Source organism: Accipiter gentilis, chromosome 34 (genome assembly GCF_929443795.1).
Source record: "Accipiter gentilis chromosome 34, bAccGen1.1, whole genome shotgun sequence".
Taxonomy (NCBI): Eukaryota; Metazoa; Chordata; class Aves; order Accipitriformes; family Accipitridae; genus Astur; species Astur gentilis.
In genome coordinates, this window is record NC_064913.1 from 3,314,721 (window position 1) to 3,328,427 (window position 13,707).

Consider the following 13,707-nt stretch of genomic DNA (forward strand, 5'->3'; position numbering starts at 1 on the left):
TCCTTTCTCCCATCACTCCTCCTCTTCCCCCCCACCTCCACAGCTGGTCACCAGCTCACTACTGACCACCATATCCCCTAAAAAAGGGTAAAGGGGCTGGAAGAGGCAATTGTCTCCTTGCTGTTACAGACTTTAGCAATTCCAACTCCTCCTCAGCTTCTTACCTTTCTCTAAGTCCTCCTCCAGTTCCAGTTTATGAGACAGTCAGATCTTCATGGAACAAATACCTGTATTGCACATCTGCCTTATGGAGGAGACAGCAATTAGCTTGGCTGAGCTTCTCCACCCCTCTGCCCTGTCTCCCAGAGAGTTAACAGTTAACATTTGCTGCTAAGCATAAAGCTGTTATCAAACTCTGTGTATACAGACTCAGCAAAGTGCCTCAAATAGAAATAAATGCCATTTATCCAGAACGCTGACTATCATGACATTTAAGATTGCTGTAACAATGTTTACTTAGATCAATATTTGAAAATACCATTTTAAATAGCAAAGGAAGTGGTTTTTTACACTGGTCAGAGAACACGACAAGCAGAAAACAATCTAATTTCCATGGGTTTTATATATGCATCAGATGATCTGTTGACCTCACATTCTCAACTTCGTTCTTTAGCTCTAAGAATGGCCATGATACCAGCAAAGAGAGAGAACCGAGGGCTTGGAATGAGAGGGACAATGTGTTTCACAAGAGCCAAGACTGTATGGAAGTGGGGATGTGCCTATTGACTATCTGCACACACCGTCAATCCCTTGGGTTGCTCACATATGAAGTTTATATGAAATGTGTGTCTGCATGTAGACCTGCTCCCCACTTTCCCTGGCAGGAAGATGGGCCCTGTCTGTGCAAATCATGTGTGGAAGAACGAAGGATGAACAAATGCAGCAAGAATCACACTCCCATCAAAAGTCTGTCCTTTAAGAAAATGGCAAATGCACAATCAAAAGCATGCACAGAAATGGTTTTCTGATATAATGCCAGCCATTTATCAGGTAAAAGGCACAAAAGCGTCTATGGAAAATTCCATCTGGTATTCCAATGGTATGACCATTGCATCTTAAAAAGCAATCAGTCTATTTTTATACTTCTGTTCCTCTAAGATTTTTTTTATTTGTTTTGGCAATATATCTACATTTTCTATGAATTATCAGTGAACATAGGAAAGGCTTTCTAGGATATTCAGGGCAAGAAATGTGTTTGGAAATACTTAAATTTCTTAAGCCATTAAAATGTAGTTGTATGCAGTAGCTATGCTAGCACTGCCATGTCATTTTAGATAATGATCTCCCTTCTACAAACAACACTAATGTAGACCCACTGACCCTTCCCTCTTCTGAACTGATTCTCTTTTCTCCTCTCTTATTAATTGAGTAACTAAATTAAAATAATTAAAAGCTATACCAGTTGTAGATGTGGTTTAAGACCAGAAATGGGTCTGTTCCCATTGACTTCAGAGAAAATGGGTCATTGGTATGCATGATGCTGGCTCCAGGAATACAAAATTAGCAGGACTTTGCATTTCTGTTTTGGTATTTATTTATTTTTTCACACCCAATTAATAAGTCAACTGCATAAAGGAAAAATGCGTATATCAAAATGGAACACATTTTCATCTGGCTTTTATATTTTCTAAATTAATTCCCTTGAAAATGAAGTACATAATTGAAACAGAAATTATATATTTATTGCTCATAAAAATCCATCATGCACAAGATGTTGAATGTTGAACTACTTAGAGAAATTTACTCCTTTGCATTTTTCACAAGAAGTTCCGTTATGGGAACTGATGGATCTTTTCTGGAATCGGGGGCATTTGTCTCCATTCCCGAATGCAGAAGAATGGAAATACAGTATTCTATCATTTTGCTGCACTTGGTCCAGGTCCATTCAATTTTTTTTCCTAATGTTTTGGAAACATACAGACATGAAAACCAATGTCTGCCTGGCCCAGCAGGAGATAGTAAAATACTTCACAAACACCAGATGGGATTTTAACAATGTTTGTAAAATATAAAATGCTCGAAGCATTCTCTGCAAACCTAAAACTGAACATGTTTCATCTCATTATAAGCCTTTTTTTCACCTAGTGAATTCCTCTACATTTTCTGTTAGAAGACTGACACTAACAGACCTCTGATGTTTAAAAGAAACCCCCAAAATCAACCTCTTTGGAAACTAACATTGATATATATGATAAAATACTTGTGTGATGTCACCAGTATAAATCCTATGTAACCATTATAATAAGATTGCATGGTCTCAATGCTGGGGAAAAACATAATGATATTTTTTGTTTCATTCTTCTATTAAATAACTAAGGCATTTATGGGTTTTAAGATATTGTATTGTGCTTATGTTTCTAACCATCAGATAACACTTTAAAAGTAAAAAAGCAGACTGCCTATCCATCATCACATTGAAAGAAATAATGAGTCCCTACTCCTCCAGGATTAGGAATGCTGCTGAATGGAAAATTTTAAGAAATCTACTTTTGCCGCAAGATACAAAATGATTTAAACTGAAATTGTTTGGGGGACATGAGCCAGCTGCACTGAATTTCTTATATAAATGGGGAAATATTTCAACAGTATTAAGAAGAGTTATTTAGATTTTCTGTTTGATCAGTTTTACTTTCAAAGCTTTAATCTCAAAACGTAAGTCAGTAATAGCTGAAATAATACACCTTAAAAATGGAATTACATATTTAGAAACAATCAAAAAGAACAATTCACGTCAAAACAATAGTTAAGTTCACAACCATTCTGAAATTTCAACATATTGCCCTGACAAGGAATGGACAGAATCATCTGAATCTTGAAAGTTTTGCCAGGAAGGAAAATAATTTTAAACTGTATAAAACAATGAAGTTAACTTACATGCAATATAACATAATTGTCTAGAAGGAAACCCTGTCTATATACAACCAGCCTTGTAGCCTACTTGTTCTCTTAAATCCAAACAGTATTTGAATTAACTGAATGTTTTAAAGTATACTGTACAGAAGTATTCCTATTTCCTTTAATAAACATTCCTGCTTATAGGGTACCTGCACTTCCCCGAACAAAGGATACACAGCTCTTAAATAATTTGATAATTTTCTGCCTCCACCAGACAAAGCAGTTTTATTCCAAGGCTAGACCTGTAGCTAGCATTAACAGGCATAGGTGTGTGCTTTCCTGATCCAGGACCCCTGGTCTCCCTGACTTGGTAAGCTGCAAAGTCAAACTTTATGGTTTCCTTTTGATGGCAGTCTCTTGCGTTCCCAGCAGCACAGTGATCTGGGTTTAACAAAATGACTCTCTTCTCCGCATGCGCTGCAGTTGGAGCTGCCACACTCTCAGGGGAAGTGACAGCCAGTGACTCCAGAGAGCCTGGAGTTCCTCCTTCTCACCTCCTGGCAGAGTGCTGTGATGCAAATGGGACAGCAGCACTGGCATTGCTCTTAGAAGGCGAGAGGTCAGGGCCTGTCCACTGAGTGCAAATACAAGGTTGGCTTTGGATGGAGTAGGCATTCCAAACTCCTACAACCCAGCACAACTCAGAGGGGAGAAGAGAGTCCTCTCACCCACCCTGGGGGCACTTCTGCATCAGCCGAGGGACAACTTCGAGGGCAATCAGGGTCACACTGAAAGAATTTTAGGCAGCACCAGATGTAGATAATGGTGGAAAATAGCTTTTTTTGGCTGCTTCTTCAGGAATTAAGTACCTCATTTCAGCGCAGTTTCAGCAATCTTCAGCTTAAGGAGCTGAGTGGTGGTAATGCAAAATAGCTTAGTTTAGAAAGATTTAATTCCAGAAATGCCTATTGCCATCTGAAGGTACTTGGTTGAGTGCAGCAGTCTAGATATTTTTGCAACAGTTTTACCAGATTCCCTCAGTTGCAATTTATACTTATAATTTAATTTTAAAGAGGACTCAAAGGAATTGTGGCCCCCTAGAATATGCCCTTTTTAGTTGTGACTCTTGGATGCCTTTATGCACAAAAGTTCAGGGTGTCAACTGAAGTAAAGCCACAGATGAGTTATGCATGGTCATCTTTAAATCAGAAGAGTATTAAGTGCCTTTAAGTTTCCCTATCCCTTTGCATTGTAGGCCAGATTTTCATAAAGAGAAGCATGATAGCCATATATTTTATGAGCCCAACTTTTCTACCAGCAAGTGCCACAATTGCATCCTCAAACACAGCTCAAGAAAACAGACAGATATTTGGGTGACTGAGGGACCAGTGAGGTCTTACTGAATTCAGTGTGAACCTTTCCATCAACTTCAGTGGTGTTTATGTTAACAGTAGAACCATATTTTTATTAAGAAATGAAAGATTTCGGTAGATAGTTGCATAAAACAAACAGCAAAAGGATGGAGTCGGGTATGTCATAAGCTCTGGCTTGCTTTGTGAAAATCCAACACTGAAGGTCATCCAAGAAAGAATGATTTCAGGAGAGCCAGTGCTGGTATAATCTTTTTGTTATGCTTTTTGTAAAGTCATTTGTTCTATTAATTTAGTAGCAGATATTACTATAGCTACTGAAATGCTATGAATTATTAATTGACGATTTTTATTCTCTCCTCCTGTGGTGTATTATTGCACTTCCTGAGGGTTTTATGTGAAGTGCAGTTTGTGCTTTTTGGTTAAATATTTTTAAAGTAGTAACACTGTCAGGATAAAGAAAAGCCAAAATAAATTCTACTCGTGAAAATTTTATTTTGGTTAAGTAGTGTATACGCATTGCCTACACATTTGGCTGCATCCATTTACAGACAAAATCTGCCTTCATAGAAATGTATGTCCAGAAACAAGGGACAAACTTGAAAAGCTGGAATACTTCGGTAGAGATCTTTTTACAAGGGTCCTATAATTTGAGTTACTCAGTTCCATTCACGGCACTCCCTTGAAACCTACAGCAATTGTGAGTGTACAATCACAGAAGAATTGGGACCTGTATATTGCTTAGTGAGAAAGATATAAACAGTCAGTCCTGAGGGAATTCACAGAATAAAACTTCACTATGCAGTTGTGTACTAAAATACTGCTCTGTAAAACTGTGGTCTTTCAGTATTTTTATTTCCCAGTGACCTCACAGATTTTGTATCAATTTTGTTCAGTTTACAAGTTAAAATATGCTTGTGCTTCCTTTTATAAATGCCAAACTAGGCCTGAAATGTAAAAGTCAAGATAAGTTCTCTCAAGTTTATACTCATCAGCATCACCAGTAAAAGATTCTCCGCAGCTGGAGCTCTATTAGAAATGCTATTGTGCAAGATTGACAATAAACTGAATCACTCTCACTAAATTTGTTGGCTCTCCAGAAAAAGAAAAGCAGCTAAAACACACTAGCAAGGTGGCTATGCCACCTTTGGAAGACCTGTAAGCACCATATGCTCCAGCTCCTGTCTGCCTGCTGCTCACAAATGACTGTTGAAGGACAGGCTGCAGGCTGCTTGCTAAGGCCTGCCTGGCTTGCTTTCTGTTTGATTTTATGCTTCAGGGTTCCCTACCCTGTGCTTGAGCACCTTCACAAACCCTGAAGGAGCCCATAAGTATAGACCATGAGCCCTGTGGCCCTCTGGGTTACATGAGAAAAACCGTCTAGGGACTACACTCATCCCTGGAGTCAGCACAGTAAACTGGCAAAGCTCAGCACACAGTGGAAGCAAACAATAGGAGGAAAACTGTATCATTTTTAGTGGGTACCTTCATTTTATTCACAGTAACTGTCCTCAGAGTTGCCTACAAGGTAAAAAGTAGTCTCTGAGTTTCAGTGGGAAATGGGAAGCTGTATCTCCCTTTGCCTCCTTTGAAAATGGCTATCTGTATGTTAGTTTTGATGCTGCAAGAAAGAAAAAAAAATCAGATTGAGAGATATTTTTTTTTTGCTAATTTCTTTTTGGCCATAGAATAAAACTGTCAATTATTTGTCCTAGTGTGTGTATGTGTCCAGATGCTGCTTTTCAAGTAACACATCCTACCCAGGCTCCACATTAGGTCTCCATCCATGTCTAGTGCCTTCAACTGCACTAGGTTCTCATTCCTGTCTTCCCTTTCTCATCCAAGAGAGAGTCTATGAAGCTGAATGAGTCCCGAATTACATTGCTTTTAATGGACCCAAATGCTAACCCCCCTTCTACGTTTCAAAATTTACATCTGGAAACAATAATAAAGCCACTTTGCCTATAAGTAACTTTATCCATGCTACTTACAACTTAAAGAACATTTTCTTTGTATTTCTATTTAAATAATTTGACAAAGAGATCTCTCAGTCACTGGCTGATTCTCCTTGTCTTGGCTACAGGGTGCACTGCACCCTTTCAACCTCCAAATGTGATCTTTCTGTCTCTTCTGAAAAAAGAAGTTTCCCTTTGAAGTTACTGAGGCAAGCCAGTGGTGTTCGTTCACCCGCCTCCTTCCATAAAACCTATTATTCATAAATTGGAACACCTACTTGATGACTGCAAAGGCACAAGCTACAGGCTGGGATTCAGTACATTTCAGCAAACATTCTCCCATGTAATTATTACAGCAGACAAACATAATGTGCAGAAGAAATTATATTTAAAGAATTTATGCTTGTAAAGCAGATACACCTAATAAAAAATGAAGTTAGAAAAAAAAATAGATTTCATAGAATATAGACTGTATTTTAATGAACAGTGCATGCTTCTCCCAGGATTTTTTAGGCAGCATATGGAAGACTTTTTTCTCTTGCATTTTGTGATAGGATCAAACAGGCTAAAACTCAGAACTGAGAGTAGGATAATCCTATTCATATTTTTACATAGCTTCTTAAAAATCCAGCCATTCATACCAACAGCATAATCTGTTCTCCAGTATATTGAAAATGTGCTAGAAAATAAAAAGCCTAATAAATCTAATGGCTAAAGCCATGCCCTTTTTTTGGTTTCAGAAAGCAATTTCTATTTAGCAAGGGCCTTGATTCCTCAAGTGCATCTGTGCTGTACAGTACTATCTAATACAACCACTTGGCTATTCGCATGACTTGAGCTAGCTCAGCTTTGCATTTGTCCTGAAAGATGTATCTGCTCTCTCAAAGCCAGCTCAGGTGTATAAATATAGGTATACAGAGGCATATAAACACCCCTGTTCTGTGTCATGATATAGCCCTTGAGTCAAAATTTCCACTGTGACTCAAAGCCAGGTATAAAGGACAGAGAAGTTCCTAATGTGAGGATGCTTTTAAAGCAGGCTTTTTGCTCCATTCATTTGCCTGCATAGAGTTTAGCGTGGTAAATTATGTCTACTGTCAGTGCCTTAATGGGTTGAATGCAAGTGATTGTGCACAGCTATCTAATAAATGCATTTTATATGAGGTGCTTCTAAAGTAATCACATAAAAGCAGCAAGTTCTAAAAATCTCCAGTTTTATTAAATCTATATACGTATCAAACAAAGTCTAACTATATCTGCATTCTGTTGTCCCGGCAATGTCTGGGTGACTGCTGAAACACTGAAGACACAGATGGTTCACAGACCTGAAGGAATATTGTCCTTTTTCTGTGTACTACTACTATCATGTCCATTTAAGTATCAAAAGGATAAAAAAGTTACAGATGTGTTATTATAACTAAAATTATTTTAAGTAAATGTACATCATGCTACAAAGCAAATCTAAGACTGATTGTGACAGCTGTTACAACAGCATCTGGGAAGAATGGCAACATCAGCTACACACCTTCCTTCACTCTTCTGATAGACTCAATCAGGGACATGTGCCAGTACTACCATTAATCCCTTGGACTACACTGTAGGTTCAGCATTTTCAGCAAGCATCATTGAGCAAAACAACCTGTAAAACATACACCGACTTCAAAGCCAGTTTTGCCAATGACATTTTCAATGCCAGTGTCTCCTGGTAAAATAGAGGGGCAACCTGTAAAAAGAATCACGAGGTTTCTCCAGGTTATCTCTGTAGCTTCTTATTATGATTTTTTCCTATTTCCTGAAAAACTGTCTAGTAAATCAAGGGTAATTTGACCAGGAAGGACTAATTGGGGATACAGCATCTTCATCAGGACTATCATCACAGAACTACCAGGTTTTTTAACCTTCCTCCTCATATCTACTTACATTGTAGCTGGGTTCATCACTGCTAACACATGACTGATTTGGTCACCCTGATTCTTAAAAATTTCAGGCTGTTCCTTCAGAATTGCCCTTTGTATACTGGGCTTCAGTAATTCCAGAAAAAAATCCCATCTTGAAATATGGCTCACAGTAATTCTGGTATCATGTTTGTAAAGGGAGTTTTCCAGAAGATTAGTGGAAAGAGCATAGTCCTTTTTTTGACAGTTACCCTTGACAGTTACTGAAATCACAACACAGGCCCAAACAAACCTTTCATCTGACATGTTCATGGCAGGATGACGGGAATCTGTTGCGGCAAGTTGATCTCACCACTTTTTCACATATATTTCAAACTCATCAGATAAAAAACAAACTCCATATCCATCCATGGCCTAAAGAACCGAGAAAATCACACTGGACACTGGAGTGAGGGAAGGGAAGGAAGCACTCACAAAGGCTAAGTTTAGCCTTCAAAGACCAGACTTGCTAGGCTACTTTCATTGTTGATAGAAGGAGATAAGCTGTACTGGGTGGGTGGGGGGGGGAATCAAGAAAGCCTAGATTATGGCTTCTACTCTGAACCATCTTCTAAAGAAGCCTCTCTCTCTTGTGAATATTGTATGTTTCCCTGCTTTCCTCTGAACTGTAAATTTCTCTTTCATAGAACCTATGTACTGCTGTTCAGTACTTTGGGGAAGGATGCATTGTTCACATTCATGCCCTCTCTGTCCCACGCAGTGAATGGTTGTATCAAGCAGCTCTGTGGTAACTGTTGGTCACAATGCACAGAGGGTGTTAAAAACATTCCCTTACTTTCATATAGCCTGGGGAGCCTTCCCTCATTGCACAGCATATCAAGAGACTATCACCTGAGCTCTCAGTCTAAGAGAGTATCCAGGATTCCTTTTGAAATGAGCCGTATGTGGTTTTCCACAGCTTTATTACAGCTATTAGTTGCAACAGGAGACATGCAGCCATTTTCCTTAATGCCTGAGGAAGTCCCTAATCTACAGCCTTGTACTCTGCACCTGTATTACAACTCTCCTCTTGCAAAGGCTTGCTGGTATGCAAAGAGTGAAAGTGCACAAAGTGGATCCAGGCCCCTCTCTTTACACAGGTTGAATGCCATTTTCTACCTTGGAATATAAAAAGCCTTTCAAGATGAACATGGAGTTAAAGGCTATATTATACAAACTCTTTTTAAGAAGTTTAACCTTTCTCTCACATTTAGGACAGAAACATATAACAATGTATGCTGAAAGGACTTACAGAGGTTATCTGGTTCAACCTCTAGCTCAGGGACCAACTTCAGTTCAGATTGCCCAAGGCCTTATCCAGTTGAGATCTGAAAAGAAATCAAAGGATCTTGAAATAAATTATGCCCCAGAGTCTGGGGACATCTAAAAAGAAGTGAGAGTTGGAATATTAGTTTTCTGTTGAGTTTTACACAGAAGCTAGGATTGGTTAGACTACAACCTCACTTCTTCCACTCCCCCCATCTCTTTTATTACCTGAAATCACAGAAAAGTAAAAACTTGTTTCTGCCTACTATTTTCTTTTCTGGGCTGTCTGATGCTCTTTCACCATAAAACTATTACTACTTCAGAGTGTCTTGGCATTTCAAATGCAAGTTTTATATTGCTGTTGTATTTTAAGGGCCAGATTAAATCTATTTTAATAGCCACTTGATTATATTTTTACCTCGAAGTGTAATTGTTTAAGATAAGCTGCAATTCGTGTCTTCTCAATTCTATTGCCTGGAGCGCCTTCTGACTGTCCTGGGGAAGAGCTCAGAGCGAACAGCAGAGGGAGCCCATGCTTTTAGCTTGGTCTTGTCTTAGCGAAACCGGTGAGCAAAGCAAAGAGGCAACAACAAGCATACAGCTTCCGTGCAGATAAACTCAAGTGTTGGTAAGAGATGGTAGCTAAGTTACCTTTTAATTCAAGCAGAAGTATCTATCTCTTGGGTGTGCGTGCTTTTGGCAAAAGAATAAATAAAATCCACACCTTCCAGTAATAAGCAGTAAAAAAATTATTTGGTGTGAATACACAAATGCATGGGAATCCATTGAACTTCTTCACAGATCAACTTGTAGATACAGTTGGAATCTTTTAATTATCCCTTGGCCTCATATGCCTTTTTGTCTGTCACTGCTTTTTTCAAAAGTAAAAATATTATCTTCATCTACTGCTTTACCTTCTTCAGTTCAACCACAGCTTTAGGCTCCAGCCTTGCAAACAAATATATGCACTTACTTTGTCCATACAAAGAGTCCCAAAGAAGTTGTGCAATGCGTAAGAAATATATTTGTAATATATACCTGTGACTTTTCCAAAGAGTAGTTTAATGTCTTACTGAAATCTAATTGTTCAGGTTGTTTGGTGTTTTGTTTGCTTGCTTTTTTTTTTTTCCAAATAGCTCTGTTATAACTCATGTCAATTACTCTTTGTATAAAAGCATTAATAAAAGGTACCATATTTTTCATGTATTATGGGTATGTTTTTACAGAAATTTCTCTGAACAGTTGGAATTCACCTGAACACAGTTCTAAGCTTGTTAGGTTTTACTCTGGTGAGGTACTGAGATAGAAATAGGAAGAATAGCCTTGCATGCTAAGTGCAATGGAACACAAAAGACTCTGTTATTTGGACAGACCACAGTAAATAATAAGCTGTATTTGAGAAACATCTATGTACCTGATAATATATTTTCTTTGTATCTATCAACCCACAGCAATAGTAAGAGATGAAATAACTTAGTCTCACCAGATTACTCCAAACTTCTACACCACAAAATAATTTAATGATAAAATTAACTTAATGTTGAATTTAATGCTGTCTCTCAGATACATATGCTCAAGAAATATAAAGTCAGAGTTCTTACTGCATAGAAAAAGGTTCTCTTAAAAAATGCAGTGGGAAAAACTTTCCTGATATGCTGCTGGACAACTGCAAAACTGGAGGAAATACTAAACATTAAAGCTCCAAAGTCAAATATACCATAAATAATCTTCTTTGGTCACCACAGTAAATGTGAATTTAGGATTTCAAAATAGCTTACTTACTCTAACTTTTCAAACTGTTTAAGTTGTTCTCAATTTGCAATTAAGTTGTGCAAATTTAGGACAGCAAAAACTACTAGCATCTCAAAATTAGCATTCTGAAGATTTCTGGGCACAAACGAGCATTACTAAGAGTAGTACCTAATTTGACTCAAATTCACCTGTGAATAATATGCTCCTGCCCTAAAAAAGTTGAATACAATGCTAATGTATACAGATATACATATATATAACGTAATGCATGATCTGACAACTTATCCTAAAAAAACCCTCTGACACTGTATGGAAGGGGCAGATTTTGCTCTCTGTAGAAATGGGCCAAGCTGCAAGTCATTGAGAGGACAGAAGTCTGAAGCAAAATAAGAGGACAGCTGAATTCTGCATAGCTAGCCATGAGCAACACAGCATCCTTTATGAAGTCTTCTTCTTTTCCCAAATAATTTCAATTGTGTTAAGTTTCTATGTTCAAAGAAACACTCCCTAAAATCATCAGCCAAGCGACCTGACACTTGTGACATCTTTCCATAATAACATTTTCTAAAATTCTGCATTAATCATTATTATTCTTAATATTAAGTGCATTAAGTGCATATTTGAAGATATGTTCCCTGAAAAGGAAAACCTATAATGGAAATGAAAGTGAAAAAGTACAAATCCATTGCTTTTGACTTGATGCTTTTGAAACCCTTTCCAAGTGGTCAAACTTAAAAGTAATTATTTTTCAATACAATGCATTGCTTTTGCCTTTTGTCATCTTCTTTCTCTTTGTATATTTTAAATTCCATCTGTTTTTACCATAGTTCACAGAGATATTTCAGAGAAAAATTAAACTTAACCAAATGCTCCTTTCTATACCACTGCTGCTTCTGACAGATTCCAAGTGGCATTAAACCAAAATGATTAGTACTGATTTACTTTCAACCTTCTGTTTTGCCTGTCTCAGGGACTCACATACTGAGCCAAATGCAGACCAAAAAAATGTACATTAAGAGAACATACTAAGCCTGGGCTTTACATGTTAGTCCTTGTTTGCCAAAGTTTCCTCTTTCCTGCATATAACTTCTTAGGGCCCTGCTCTACGGTAGCAGCAGCTCTAATCACAATCAATACAAGGATACTTTGGCATAGCAACCTTGAATTAAGTATGCACAAATACATACAATAATTAATATAGGTGCTTTGAACCACCTTCTGGAGGAGTCTATTACTCTTAATCAGCTTCAGAGAGATGCCTGGGAGATTAAATTTGGGTGGTATGAACACTCTCTCCTCATCTCCTCCTGTCTCCATTAATTACGAAAGAAAAGTAGCCAAACCCTCAGAGGCCTGAGTTATTAACAGAAATAAATATATTGGCTTCCATGGTCCAGGTATATAAACTATAAATTTGAACTTCTTTCAGACACTCTTTTAAAAAGAAAGTCCTGCAGCAACCATGCATTTGGAAATTTCAGTGCTAATGACAACAATTGGAGGGATATTCAAACCATCCAGCATGGGGAACTGTACTAGCCTTGTAGGACGCTCTAAGGCTCCCTGTGTGATCTCAATGGACAGAGGTAAGAGTTCTCTCAGCTTGAAGCCAGGGGCCAGCAAGGTGCCTTCTGCAGGTACCTCTTTTGTCTTCAGTGATGACAGATGAAGCTAAAGGATGCAACACCCAGCTCCCTGCTTTTGTAAAGATGTTACATGTCATGGGTCTATGCTGACACTCTGTTAAGGTGGGATTTATAAATATAAAACTCATTCAAATAAGTTGCTTGCCTCAAAGGCAAACACATCCCAAAATAAATGTGCCTGCCCTTAAGTCAGCTAACCAGCCTTGCCAAGGAACAGAAGAGCAACAACCCGATGCATGTTATAAACATGTTAATGTTATATAAGGCCCTGATTCTGACATTCAGTCCAGAAATTTGTCTCTGTGTCTTTCAGAAACATTTAACACTAATACATAGCAATTCACAGAGTATTAAGACTATCAGGGGCAGTGTTTGTAGAAGAAAGAGCATAGAAACTTCAGCTGTGTATTTCAACTAGCTGTGTTTATTGAAGGTACCAAGACTTCTCGCCTCTTTCTCTTGCAAGTTTTTTGTGGGCCACCTTCCCTCCTCTTCTCTGTAAAGACCTCCCTGTCATTCCCCTGCTCTCAATCTCCTATTAGTTCTGAGTGTCTCCATTCTCCTTTTTCTAATACAAGGGCTCCTCCAACTCACACACTCTCATCTTCCTATAAACATCTGTGCTGCAATCATTCTTCCTCGCTTTGCTCCATAATCCCCAGCATAAGGCTCCTTCTATCTTCATCTCCCTGGCAGCTGTAGGCACACAATCCCACTTTTCCTTCCTGCTGGTTGCTCTGACCAAATTCTCCACCAGTTCCCTTCCTCCACCTACAGCAGGGGCCCTGCATGACTGCCAGCCATGCAGAAGAAGCAGCGTTTCTTGTACATCCAGGTAAGCATTCTACATGAACTGTGCCACTGGCAGGCTCTGGTGGAGGCTTTGTGCATGTGTTGAAGGTCACAGACCTGTATTTTGCTCCTTTCCTCCCTTTGTGTCATTTTGCAT